Genomic DNA, 14,314 nt, shown 5'->3' on the forward strand with positions numbered 1-14,314 from the left:
ATTAACTTTTTAATGCTGTTGAACATCACAGAATCAAATTGTTTAGCTGCACCAGCTGTTAAGATTCTTTAATTCCATTTAAATATGAGTACTGATAAGGTTAACATGGGAAACTCCAGAGCCACTGGGGCGGAGCCCTATTGACGGATCTGCACCAAACTTCACACAAACCATCCTTGAATAATGCTTAATAATGCCTAAAAGTTTCATTACAATCTGTCGAGCGGTTTTGGAGTCCATAAAGGACAAACATACAAATATACAAACATACATTGGATTTTATATATATAATAGATAGATAACACCTTGTCCTTTTACTTCCTTATCCCATACATATATTTGGATAAAGTCCAAAATTCCGTCAAAATTTTCGCTTTGAGTTTACTTCCACCTCTCTGTGTTTAGTTTACATATTACACTGCCTTACGTCTAACCATTATGACCCCAAAGCAATTTTCAAATCGGGAGGTCACCATCTGCTACTGCTGTACAGTATATGTTCAATCGATTAAATGTCGAATGATTTAGGTAGGCTACGGTATTTTATAGTTATACTAGCCGCTATACCCGTGCTTCGCAACGAATAGGACGCTGGAGCGAAAATTTGATCTTTAATCTGTTTATGCAATTAATTAACTGGTATTTGTTTATTTACTCGAAAAGATGTTTGTGGTGCTAAGTGGGTTATTTAGTAAGCGAGGTTATTTTATGGTTGGTTAAAGAAAGGTAAAATAATTGAAGAATTATGGTAAAACATATAATAAATTAAGCACCAATATCAAGTAATTGATGTTATTGCTACACTAAGGTATGTATTCATATTCTTTTGGATCTATTGACATCAAAGTGTGGGTTTGTAAGTAAGTAGGTTTACGCTTTTAGATCAGTTTATCCTTTCAAACTAAATCATAGAGTTGCTGTATTTTCAAACACACGTCAGTACCACTTATACACTGTAATGGCTGCCTAGGAAGTTTAAACCTCTTAACTAACTGTAAAGGAAAGAATTTCAGTTCACTTGGTAGTAAAATGGAGTATTTATTCTAAAATAAATACTAAAATATATGTGTAACTATTTTATACAGCAGATCTAAAGAACAACATTATTCTTATACACGTTTTTTTCCGCTGCGAAGCATGGGTATAGCAGCTCGTATACATATATATTTGTAATGAAAAGGTGAATTAAAAAAACATAAACTTTTATAACTGCCGACTAATATTGTTAAGTTCAGTCGACCTTAGTCACTAACAAGACTAAAAGATCGCGCCACTCATCCTACACTCATCTCCATTCATACTTGGCTTAAAATACCTACTTGTCGCCATTTAATAAGAAAGTATTAAAAGTATTTATTATTCTGGAAGTTGTAGAATTATAATGTCATAACATTCATAGACGTCAAACTGTTTACTCCATTGATGTAAATGTTTAGAGAAAAAATGTTCTCTTTGTCTAAAGTAGACAAAAAAAAAATTGTTGGTCGCTAAACGTAAGCAAATAAAAAGAAGAATAAGGTAGCTTCTAATGTTATTCTTATGGGACATATTTAAAAATTTTATTTAGGGTTTTATAATTATTACTGGCCAGAATCATCTAAAATTTTAATGATGTCTTCTCAGTGATGCCATAATTATTTGTGCAAAATTTGAACGCTATAATTGCAACGGTTCTAAAAACGACTGTTTTTACTGCAGTATGACCAAAACAATATCATATGAACCCTTGATGGCTCCGCTCAATTTTGTGGATGCCTCTGCGAACGCCACCTAGTTATTTCTGTTTTGCCACACCACTGATTAAATTAAACCAAGGAAAATATCATAAAACTAAGCAGTACACTATGTTCTTTTGTTTCTAAAATCAATGAAATATCTGTTACTATGTTTACTTAATGGTACGTGTGAAAATGTAAAGGCAATGGACGATGGAACTGATTAAAAGAACTTAAGTTTGTATATTAAGTTGTTTGTTGATATTTTTGTAGAGTAGAATCAGAGATGCAATGAAACATAATACTGTATTTGCTATTACATTTTTAGTCCTTGATGCTTTGATAATCATATTAGTTTTGTCTGCTGTCTTTAATGCTAAATTATTTGTTTAAAATTTGTTATAGTACCTATAGATATAGTTTCTTTAATATTTCAAAAAACTTTATTAATAAGGCACAGCAATATTTCTAAAGTTTATAACAGCTGACTTAGTTTTGCTAATGATTTATTGTGAGTGAAGAAACTGAAGATGGAAGCATTTGTGATTTAATATAAAGAAGAGTGAAATTTAAAAAAAATGTCCATTTAAATTTAATAATTAGTATTTTTGCAACTTCAAAATTGAAATTTAAAATGACAATAATAAATTAAAAGATAATTATGTAAGATGAAGGTAAATCACGTTTGTCAATGTTTTATTCGAAGATTTGGTAAGTTTTTCTCATATCAGCCTATACAAGATTTAAAATTAATCAAAACCAAAATGGTGGTATCCACTACTTACCAGATTTAAAAGTCATATAACTTAAACGTTTCTATTAAAGTTGAATTTTGTTTCTAAAAGAGTTGGCGGATGTGTAACTATTATATGCAACAGATGTAAAGATTAAAATGTTTCTATTTTGTGTCCTCTTCCCGTTGCAAAGCACGGGTACAACGGCTAGTTACTGTATATGTGTTGGGCATTTTGCACACATATCCCATTTCTGTATTTAATTTTAAGTACTTTTTTTACAATTTTTTATTACCCTCTCATACAAATAAGTTCAAAGCATTCCCGTTGATTTTACTACAAAAGCTCGAGTTAAAAAAAAAACTAGGGGTGTAACATTACGTTTAAATGTTAACAAGTTTGTTTGTTAAATTGTGCCACAAATCCATCCTAACCATACAGTATTTCGTAATCGTAGCAGCCTGGTCTTCTCCAATGGCCACGGTTAACTGGCCACTTCGTAATCATCTCCCTTACCTCGTTCTCGGCAACATCACGATCATCTCCACGCCAGATAGAAGGAATGGGCCCTTTCCTATTGCAGCAATATTGCAAATTATAGATCATGTGAAAACTTTGAAGTAATTTTCCTTGATCGCAATATTAGGGTGTTATTGATACCAAAAACAGTTCCAATAAAGTATTCAAATCCAAATCCACATAGGCTACAAAAATTGGGGGGAACATTTTGAAACAATTAGGGTTTAAAATTTCAAGCTAAAAGTTACATCAAGATCAATTAAGTTAAACTGTGAATATTCTGAAAACATTTTAATGCACAGCCCTATTAATGCTACCATTATGGTACCATGGTAATTATGGTGATTACTAGACCGTTCTCGAAATGAAACATTACAAGTCCCGATAAAAAAAAGATTTCTAACGTTTGGTCTCTTCCCGCGATCCACCAAAATTGAGCAAAGTTTGGGAACCGCTGTTACAGAGAAACCCTTTATTGTGTTAAGTATATAGACTATTAAATGATTAATCAATCGTAGTAATCGTGATCGTATCGCATATTTAATTTAATCGTAAACCATAGTTTGTACACGATTATTAAAATCTTTGACTAAAATGTCAGCTTTATTCGTAAGTTATTGATATACAAATGTGTTCTACGACATACTTTTTTGTCAATAATTACTTGACAACTAATTTAAATACTTCGCCGATGTAACATTTCTATTCCTCCGAGGATTACAAATCGAAGGGAAAGTGCATTTCAAAGGAACAAGTTTTAAATATTTACTGCATACACACATCAGGGCATTGTAATGCTGCGGGCGTGGTGCAGTTGGTGCATCTTTTCTTTACGTAGTTTCAAAGTGAATATTCGTAAATAACTTGAATGTTTAAAATACTCAGTAGAGAGTAAACTATAACCATACCTTTTAAAACGAGGCTATTGTAAAATACAATATTTAGGATTGAATTGTTTCACTTTTTATCCAAGCTCGTTTGATGGATGTGAGCAAGTTTTTAGGAATATGTAATTCAGCACCATTGTCACTGAGGTTTTGAACACTTTGATTTCCAATTAATTTGGAATATGATTTTGCACACTTTTAAAATAAATTAAAGTCTAGAGGGGGAAGCCCGTTATACAGTGTTCTCTTTTTAATTACCATTCGTCCCTGAGCTGGATTATATCCTTTAGACTCCTCGGCCGTAAAGATTGGTTGTGTAGAACGGAAAGGGATGTTAAAGAGACACACCTAATTCCTTATTGTTTTAAGTGTATACAGGGTGAGTTTTAAATGAGCCCCCCCCCCTACTTTTTTCTACATTTCTTAAGATATCAACTCCGGACCACGTTAGTAAACTCCGGATTGTAGAGTAGTAAGTACTTCATATTGACTGGGTATAAATTTTTGGCCGCCATCTTGGATCCGCCATATTGGATACAAAGTTTTTTTTTCAAATGTAAAGGTAGGGTTGTGACCCATCGTTTTAAACTAGATTTTTATGCTGAATACAATGCTGCAATTCGTTTAAAAAAATCTTGATCCATTCTAAAGTTATGATAACTTTTTATAACATTATTTTTAGCCCATTTTAACATTGTGCATTTAGAAACTAAGAACATAATCGCAAAATAGTGCTAGATAAAGATAAGTATACACCACATAATATACATAAATCTTTTTCTAGCACTATTTTGCGATTATGTTCTTAGTTTCTAAATGCATAATGTTAAAATTGGTTAAAAATAATGTTATAAAAAGTTCTCATAACTTTAGAATGGATCATGATGTTTAAAAACGGATTGCAGCATCGTATTCAGCATAAAAATTTAGTTTAAAACGATGGGTCACAACCCTACCTTTACATTAAAAAAAAAAACTTTGTATCCAATATGGCGGATCCAAGATGGCGGCCAAAAAATTATACCCAGTCAAAATAAAGTACTTACTACTCTTCAATGATCTGACGTGGTCCGGAGTTGATATCTTAAGAAATGTAGAAAAAAGTAGGGAGGGAACTCATTTAAAACTCACCCTGTATTTAAAGTGAGTGTAGGAGTTTTGCCAACGGGTATCAGGTAGAAAGGGTCCCCATCCGTGGATTCCTCATACTGCGGAGTTTTGCCAACGGTTGTGGGTTGCGCGAGAGGGGGAGGGGAGCGAGAGGGATTACACGTGACCCTGAGGGTGGCTTCTGCTAGGGGTGGACAAACCAGGCAGGATGCTGACTGTGTTCAAAGTAATGCAGTTATGCACCTCTGACTGTGAAAGGAAATGTATTGAATTTTTAACCTAACCTAACCTAACCTAACCCACTGCGACAAGCGCATAACTTAACTGCCAAGCGTAGACAACCCTGACAATCGCTCTCCCTCCCTCCCTCACACTCTTTCTCCCACCACCACCGTTGGCAAATCTCCGCACCAAGAGGTGGCCAAAGGCATCCCCCCATCTACCTGACACCCGTTGGCAAAACTCCGGTTCCCTTTAAAGTCGTGTCGGCTTGGAAGGTGATTTACGATTACCCTACCACTCCCTCGTACCCTTTTCGCAATCATTCTGTTTTACAAATTAAGGCCAATCTGGAAATGTCAGTAACACAGCTGTTTTGATGTCATCTCCAATATATCCATGTCACATAGCCGAGTTAAATAAACATAAATCGCAACATTGTTAGAGTCACAACCAATCAAAGCGTCGTGTTTTCCTTTGTACAAAAGTTTACCGGATGAATTTCATTACTTAAATATTGAATGTGGATACTGCAAGTAATTATCATACTGTTGTAAACCAATGTTTTAAGTTGTTTGAATAAAAATGTAGAAAACAAACAGGAGATAACTTACCTCAACTTACCTATTTTCAGATAATGCATAAGAATTATTTTTATACATCAATCTATTCTATAAGTGAGTATGTAAAATTGCCTGTAACCTGGTTTGTTGTGTTTTTCACTAGCAGTTACGTTGAGCCCGTGAATAAATAATAAAAATGTTATACATGTTATTGGTTAGTGTTTCATAGAAAGTGCTTTGCTCTCATGTTATAAAATAGCTAAAAGCAGATAATGTTTTTAACACATTGTTTTATTTTACATATATTTGGTGAAATAACAAGAAATACAATTGTAAACAATTAAATGTAGTAACATGTGAGTTTTGTTTTACCAAACATACCCTATTATAATTAAAATCATGATAAGAATGTTTAATGCACGGTATAAACTATAAAATAATGTTGAATCAATTAATTTATCTACTTTCACCAAAGACTCTGAGGATACGGTGCGTCCGGATGATTTTTTACCTACGACCGTTTTTTAAAGTAGCCATTTCAGTTCAGTTCTTAGAATTGAAAAGTTTCACTTAACAGCTGTTTACTTTCATATCAGCATAGTTTCATTTCATATCAGCATAGTTTTTCTCATATCAACACAGGTAACGGACCAATGAGGTTCAAGTATTGAGAGAAAAGAATTAAAATTGTAATGCATCGAACGTCAACTAATCAGCTGATCAGCTGATCAGTTGACCAATTAATTTAATTGTTGATCTGACTTGTTCCTGTTGATACTCGCGTATTCTTAACCTAAGTTTGTGGAAGTTAAAGGAAGGTAGATTAAACTGATTTAATAATGTCAGTTAGTGAAAGTGAAGTTGACGAGATGGAAATGAGAGAACAAACTGTTTATAATATTCTATAAACTAAGTTAAATATTCGATGCTGAGATCTAACTGTAAATTAACTGTTTCACTATAATCATTCAGTTGTCAAAAACAAAATTCAAAATTTGCCTAATTGTACCTGATGCAGTATTTATGGTAAGAATGATGCTAGCAGAACACATTCCCATAAAAAGGTAACGTATTTTTTTAACGAAGTTTTACAAACACGTAATTACAGGAAATCAGCTGATTATACAATAAGTCGTTGCATCACTTTCCTTTCATTGGCACTAACAATAAACGAAAACATAACCTCTCTAAGAAGTAATGAATAGTTATTTTTAGTAATAAAAACCCGGATTGTTAGTAATTAAAAAACTTTCGTAGGTAAAGTAGTGTACGCAACTCGCGTTAATAGTCTTTACGACACTCGTAGAAGTTTTTAAGGCACTCGCCGAGTGCCTTAAATTTTCTACTCGTGTCGTAAAGACTAACTTAACACAATCGTTGCGTAAACTACTATTACCTAATTTCTTTACGGCCTCGGGTACGTTCGAGCGGCAAGCGACGAGCGGTAACCTGAGCGGCACGTGAGTGGCGGTGGTAGATACGATACAAGCGGCACATTTATAACGCTCATCAAATTTCCCCAGTTTTATGAGTCAGTTTAGTCGAAAATGGTAAACTATGCTTACCTGCAAGGCGTATTGCAACTATTGTTGCTATCTGACAATTGTTTGCCTTTAAAGAAAAACTTAGTTTTTAGAAAAACCTTAACCCCAACTTGGTCCCATTTCTATTCTGTGCTCTCTGGTCCCATACCTTTCTGGGGTCTGAGGTGTTTTAAAACTTCCGTGCTGGTCATTCCACAAACATTCCCTGGTTTTTTTTTTTTTTTATAGGTAGGTGGAATGCGTTACGACTGCACCTGACGTATGTGTACCCTCTCATACGTACCGTATCGCATGTTTGCTGCTGTGTCCCTGTCATTTTAGACCAAACTGAAGCACGACTCACCTGAGCGGCGAGCGGCGTTTTCACGAAAATCTGTTTTGACTTGGAACCTTGAGCGGTGCCGCTTACCGCCGCTCGCCGCTCAGACGTATCGTGGCCACCCTGAACAAATTTACACGCAACTAAATGAGACCCGATGTCAGAGCGGCCCGCTCATGCCGCTTGCCGCTCGTATCGTACCCGGGGCCTGTACTAGTTGGTACTATTTGGTGGTTTAGCTGTCTAGTCTTGAGAACAGTGATTTCATTTCCCCACGCTCCCACGATCTGACGTATGCTGGCTGACGTCAAACACGACCTGCGTCATAGTGACGTCACGTGATAGTCTACTCCAGACGTTCGTTTTACGAAATATTAGCTTCAATATGAAACGTACTACCATTGAATGGTCATAACTTGAATTGCATACATTCTCTAACCGAGTGTTTATTAGTGATCACCTTAAAATCTGACCGGCTGGTTCGATCCCAAACCGAGTTCGATTCTAGATGTTGTGTTTTATCGACATTGGGATGTTTGACGTTGTGAGAAAACAATCCAAACCAAACCCTATTCATTTTACCGGTACTTTCTCACGTTGGCCCTTTATATATGGATATTCCAATGACAAATTGCCATCCATGTCCAGAATATTCCAAGATTACTATCAAACCAGTATTCAACATTTTGTAAAAATTTTTTCCCCAAGTAAATTAAAGTTCAGTTTTTGTCAAACGTATGTAGACACATTCCAATTTTTAAAATCAAATCTGCATCATTGAATCAAATTAATTAGGCCTACATATAATTTGGTACATCCATCATCTCGTATTCAAAACTTGACAGTATGTAGGTTTACATACATTACGTCATCAATCCTAAGTTAGTCTTGGGCGACTAGCTTATCAACAGTTTCATTGTTAAGCATCTTGCTTCATAAAACCTTTAGAACACATAGTCATTGCCAATACATACTACAGCATTTAACACAGGCCCTACACGATTACGGATACGGATACTATTATTTATTAGCATAAACGAATGACCGGCCAATACACGCACGGTGACGGACGCGATGAAACTCTCAAATTTTACATTTCGACAAGGTTCAAAACTAGTCGCCCAAGACTGAATTATTAGGATTGATGACGTAAAGTATGTAAACCAATAGTGTCTAAAATACAGTATATCTTGGATACAATGGTGAATAAATCAAAACTTAAGTTATGGTTTTTACTTTCTATCAGGCAGTTGAAGCTTTAATTAATCTCAGTATTTTGAAATCCACCCTAATTTACCTCAAGTTGTTTCTAACTTTATTATTCTCGTAATTCTCTGGCTAAAGTAATAAGGAAGTAGTTATGTGTTTTTAAGTATACTTGTAGACTCTGAAATTGATTCGCACTTCAAACACGACTTCACGTAAACCGTTACCAAAGAGAGTTCTCAGTGAACCAGGGCATGTGTAAACTGAGTGTTTTTCTTGGGATGTCTAAATTCGCCAACCTGAGAGCGTTAGTAAACATGAAAGTATAAACATAAACATAGGCCAGGTGCGGACGCGGGTCCAATACACGGGTATACCGTTATATCGATGTATTTAGGCCACGTCGCCCCCATGGCCAGATATTGGACATCGGGGCAGTGATTAAATCGAGTTGGGTCATGGATAAAGCAAAGGTCAAAAGCTCAAAGGATGCATTTTGGTTGACGTTTAAAGTTCTGCTACAAACACACGTCAATACTGTTGTTACTTCAGGTCATCTTTGTATTCAATGTCGACTATACGATCAGCAACTGTCAATACCTTAAAACTTCTGCTACCGTACGTTATTAGATATTCTATAGCCTGACTTGCAAATAGAAAGTATGCACCACCGATAGGCTGTAAATAATGTGAGGGATCGGAGTTTGAAGAGAAGATTATCTCTGTTCTCATTAATTGTATGTTATATGCATTACGGTACACGTAGTGAATAATAGTTGTAAAGGTAAAGAATTTCCTTGGATTATTAAATTGATCAGCATGGATATTTTATAACGTTTAAGATTCTTTCAATTAAAATGTAACTCCTTTGTAATTGTGATCAGCAGATTCATGAACGTTAAATCTACAAGGTGGTGGTGGTATGTTTATTATGTGATATAATTAAGTGTCACTATTGAATGGTGGGTGTGGCAATGACGTATAATGTATGTAATGTAATGTAAATTATGTATGTTAATGACGTATCAAAGGATCTTCCGCGAAAACCCATCAAAAGATAACAATAATACTGTACATTCTAATAGCCAACGTGGACATTGACTGGGTAGCAATGTTTTATAGTGCTTAGTTTTAGATTGCTGGTTTAGATCATTATCATTAGACACCATTGGACACCACTAAGACTAGGTGCGTATAAGTGTATGAGTGTAGAATCAAGTGAGATGATATATGTTTGATAAAATCAATCTTTATTCCAAGACACCAATGTAGGCTACAAAAACATCTGTAGCTTTGTTACTGACTAGAATGATGAGTGTATGAGTGTAGAATCGAGTAAGATGATCGTTTGATAAAAACAATCTTTATTCCAAGACACCAATGTAGGCTACAAACATCTGTAGCTTTGTTACTGACTAGAATGATGAGTGTATGAGTGTAGAATCAAGTAAGATGATCTGTTTGATCAAATAAATCTTTATTCCAAGACACCAATGTAGGCTACAAACATCTGTAGCTTTGTTACTGACTAGAATAATGAGTGTGTGAGTGTAGAATGGTAGAGTCAAGTGAGGTGATCTGTTTGATCAAATCAATCTTTATTCCAAGACAAACAATGTACAAACATCTGTAGCTTTGTTACTGACTAAAATGATGAGTGTAGAATAAAGTGCGAGATCTAATCAAAACAATGTTTATTCCAAGCAAGACACCATGTCATGTCTGTAGCTTTGTTACTAAGCGAGGTCGGTTGTGGAACCTTGCAAATGCATATGGCATATTATGTCATTGGGTTATTAATTATAACGATGTTATCGAACGAAAGATTGATGTTATATAGATGTAGATGTGAATTTAGATAGATTATCAAATATTTATGTACAAAAAACCAAAGTTTGGACAATTTCATTACAGAAAAAAACGTAAAAATGTTCATCGTGTAAAGTGTAAACACAAAGAAAATTTAGGTACAGTTTGTTGTAAAAATAATACTTTTAATTTAATTTGTGACCATACAAAGTAGATATTTAAACCATGTATGAATGCTGATGAGTGTAGTATGAGTGGCGTGATCTTGTAGTCTTGTTGGGAACGCGCCAAGGCGCCACCACGTCAACCCGCCACCAAGTCAACCCGCCATCAAAAAGAAGAAGAAGTTTGAGGTGGCGGGTTGACGTGTTGGCTCGTTGTCGGGGTGGCACGTTGACTCTAGCGTGCACGACAACCCGCCACCTCGGAAAAATGTGTGGTGGCGTGTTGTCGTGGTGGCACGTTGTCCTGGTGGTGCTTAGACATGTTCATACACGTCAACCAGCCACCTCTTTAGTGTGGTGGTGGGTTGACATGGTGGCTGGTTGACGTCTACGTGCGAGGTGGCGGGTTGACGACACCGAACATTGAGCGTACACGACAACCCACCACCTCATAAAATAGTGGTGGCGGGTTGACGACACCGAACATTGAGCGTACACGACAACCCACCACCTCATAAAATAGTGGTGGCGGGTTGACGTGGTGGCACGTTGTCGCTTACATGCGAGGTGGCGGGTTGACGAGAGTTAACATGGGGCGTACACGACAACCCGCCAATCATGATCTTTATTATGATCTTTATTGGCAAAAGCCGCTGTTGTCTGTGTATTATAAAATGCATCACTTTTAGCGAATTTCCCTATAGGGAAGTAGCTATTACCGTAGGTCTCATGGTAAGACCTAAGCCCGGCACCGATTTACTTTTTCATTTTGATGTCCCCAGAGGCCAAAAACACCATTCGTTCAAATTGTTATATATCTATATATATATATATATATATATATATATATATATATATATATATATATATATATATATATGTGTGTGTGTCCATCCGCACGATAACTTGAGTAATTTTTGTCCGATTTTGATAAAATTTGGTTTGAAGGTGTAAGGTGGGATAAACTTGAACGAGTTCGCGAACCAGCATGATCGGACTATGGGAACGGGGGTTTATGGGGGGTTTTATGGGGTAAAAATAGGTTTTTCCCATTTTTGACCCTAAAAACACAAAATTTCACAATTTCTTTTAAAACCATTTTGTAGAGCTTAAAAAAACAAATAATTTAGTATATTGAAGCGTTATTATGCGCCTAATTGTTACGGAGAAAATTCAAAAAAATTGTAATTTTTAAATTTCCATGCTATTCTTATGGAGAATAAGTCAACTGTTGTAGTTTGCTTGTTTATGAACATATTTTGATCAAATTTGGAAAATACATTAATTTCTTACTAAACCGCAGTACCTTTTAATATTTTACATAAAAAAAACTTTTTTACCCTACCTGTTGCAGCAAACTTAAGTACTCATTAAACTAATTCTGTTTAAATAGGGAATAAATGTGATAGGTATTTTTAAGGAGACATTTTAGTTTAAATCCAATCAGGCAAATGGAAATTCGCTAAGTCTGCAGGTTTGCTGCGGCGGGGGTATTTGTAGTTTACCTGGACTTGTGTTATCTAGTTTACTGTTAAGTTAACTAGACATTAGTTATTGTGAATTCATTAATTTTAGAATCGTTTTCCTAAAAAGATCTGCCATAGAAATAAATTACACGCGCATCCACGCAAGACAATTTTCCTTTTAATTAACGGTTATTGTTAAAAAAAAATGTTTGTAAGATAAACTCACTACAAATTAACGATTTAGGGTCATTCTAGAATTAAAATAACAATATTTGTTATGTTTTCGCATATTTTTATTAAAGACAAAAACATGAAACTTTAATAATTTTGAAAAATAAGTTATTAGTTTCTTAGGATTTTTTGTAGGTGTATACCTGGTATAATACCCATACTTATTTTGTTTTTCAGCATTATGACAATGAATTACAAAATAAGTTACCTAACAACTTCATCAATTAATTGTAATTCACGTGTGTATGGTCTAAACAAAAATCATGAAAATGTATTGTTCGGTTATAATTTCTCTTAAAACCTTATTGTGGTGAAAATAATAATACATTCAACCAAAAACATAAAACAAAATATAGGTACATCGTTGATACAGAGTACAACAGACTAAAATGTACTTTGTGTGGACTAGTGCGCACCTGTTTTTCTATTTAGAAGAATTTGAGAAAGGATACAGAACTAGACTCGACCCAACCGGTAACGTACTTTGACCTCTTGAGTCAAGGGTATTGCCCAGAGAAGTTCATACCAGACAGATATATTCCAAAAATCTCATTAGGTAGGAGATATCTTAAACCAAAATTTCTATTGAATTTATCATGCTCTGCTTGAAATTCCATTTTATGCTTCAGGAAATACCGTACCGTTACTTTGGTATTATTCGGAGGCCACTTGTTTTCTAGAGGGATTTTTTTACCTAAGACAAAAAAACACATAATTAGAAAACTGTCCAAATATGAAATGATTGCAATTGCAATTAGCGGTTTTTGAGTTCTGCCTCCCAGAAGGCAAGATTTAGTTGAATGCGTCACCGCCCCTAGCTGCCACACGAACTCCGCCGAGTAGATACTGAGTAAATACTGCGTTAAGGGTAAAAACACAGTGGAGCAGGGCAGGTAGCTGGTAGCCTAGCAGGTCGCTTACTCGCTTACTGCTATGTAGAATTAACGCACGCGTTGTTATGGGTACGCACACAGTCGCGCCTAGCAGGTAGCCGAGATGGTAGCAGTAAGCTAGGCGGCCAAGTCCAAGTCCAAGTGCATATGGCTGTGGCGACTAGCGCCACGTCTGGGGGAAGTGCCTGCTCGCTGGGAGCATATACTTCCGGTCTGCTGTGGGTCCAAGCCCTGGTAGCTCAGCTACCTGTAGACGTCAACGTCGTTCTGGGAGTTAGTCGTCGATCCGGGGGCGAAGCTGCGGAACATCCTCAGCGACCAGGTCCCTGATATGTTCCCACGGAGAGTCATCCGCCGTCTCTTCAAGTCTCGCTCGAAGGCCGTCGACGAAGTCTCGGAGAGTTGTCACTGCTGTGGAGTCCCTGATGACGGAGTTCCTCACGTACCAGGGTGAATCTGTCGCCTGCCGAAGAGCCTTGCTCTGGACGACGAGCAGCCTCCGTCTAGCGGTTCTGCAGGTGAGGTGGTACCATGCAGGGGCTGCGTACGTGAGGACAGGCCGAAGCAGGGCCGTGTAGAGTCGGACTCTTGCAGCCGTCGACAACTTCCGTGACTTGAGCAACGGGCGGATGGCGCCAAGACCTTTCCTGGCGAGGTCACAGACCCTCTCGACGTGGGGAGTCAGGGTGAGTCGCTGATCCAGCAGGACGCCGAGGTACTTCACCCGGCGCTTCCATGGGATGTCGGCCCCGTCTAGGTGGAGGTGTTGACCATCGTCCTGCCTCCTCGACCTCGTGAAGGAGATGGCCTCACTCTTGTCAGCGTTGACTTTGACTCGCCACTTCGTCAGCCACGGCAGCAACAGGTCCAGCTGTCGCTGGACATACACCCTGGACATCCTCAGGTTGGCGGAGGTGGCAGTGAAGAGCGCATCA

At 36.8% G+C, this 14,314-nt stretch overlaps 1 protein-coding gene across 1 annotated transcript in view; it reads left to right on the forward strand.

Moving 5' to 3' along the window:
* LOC128988664 (carboxylesterase 4A) overlaps positions 1-14,314 on the forward strand; it is a 59,965-nt gene that overhangs the window by 833 nt on the left and 44,818 nt on the right. The window lies entirely within an intron of this gene.

Source organism: Macrosteles quadrilineatus, unplaced genomic scaffold, assembly GCF_028750875.1.
Source record: "Macrosteles quadrilineatus isolate MER2022 unplaced genomic scaffold, UCM_ALF_1.0 Scaffold_3__2_contigs__length_128488019, whole genome shotgun sequence".
Lineage (NCBI taxonomy): Eukaryota > Metazoa > Arthropoda > Insecta > Hemiptera > Cicadellidae > Macrosteles > Macrosteles quadrilineatus.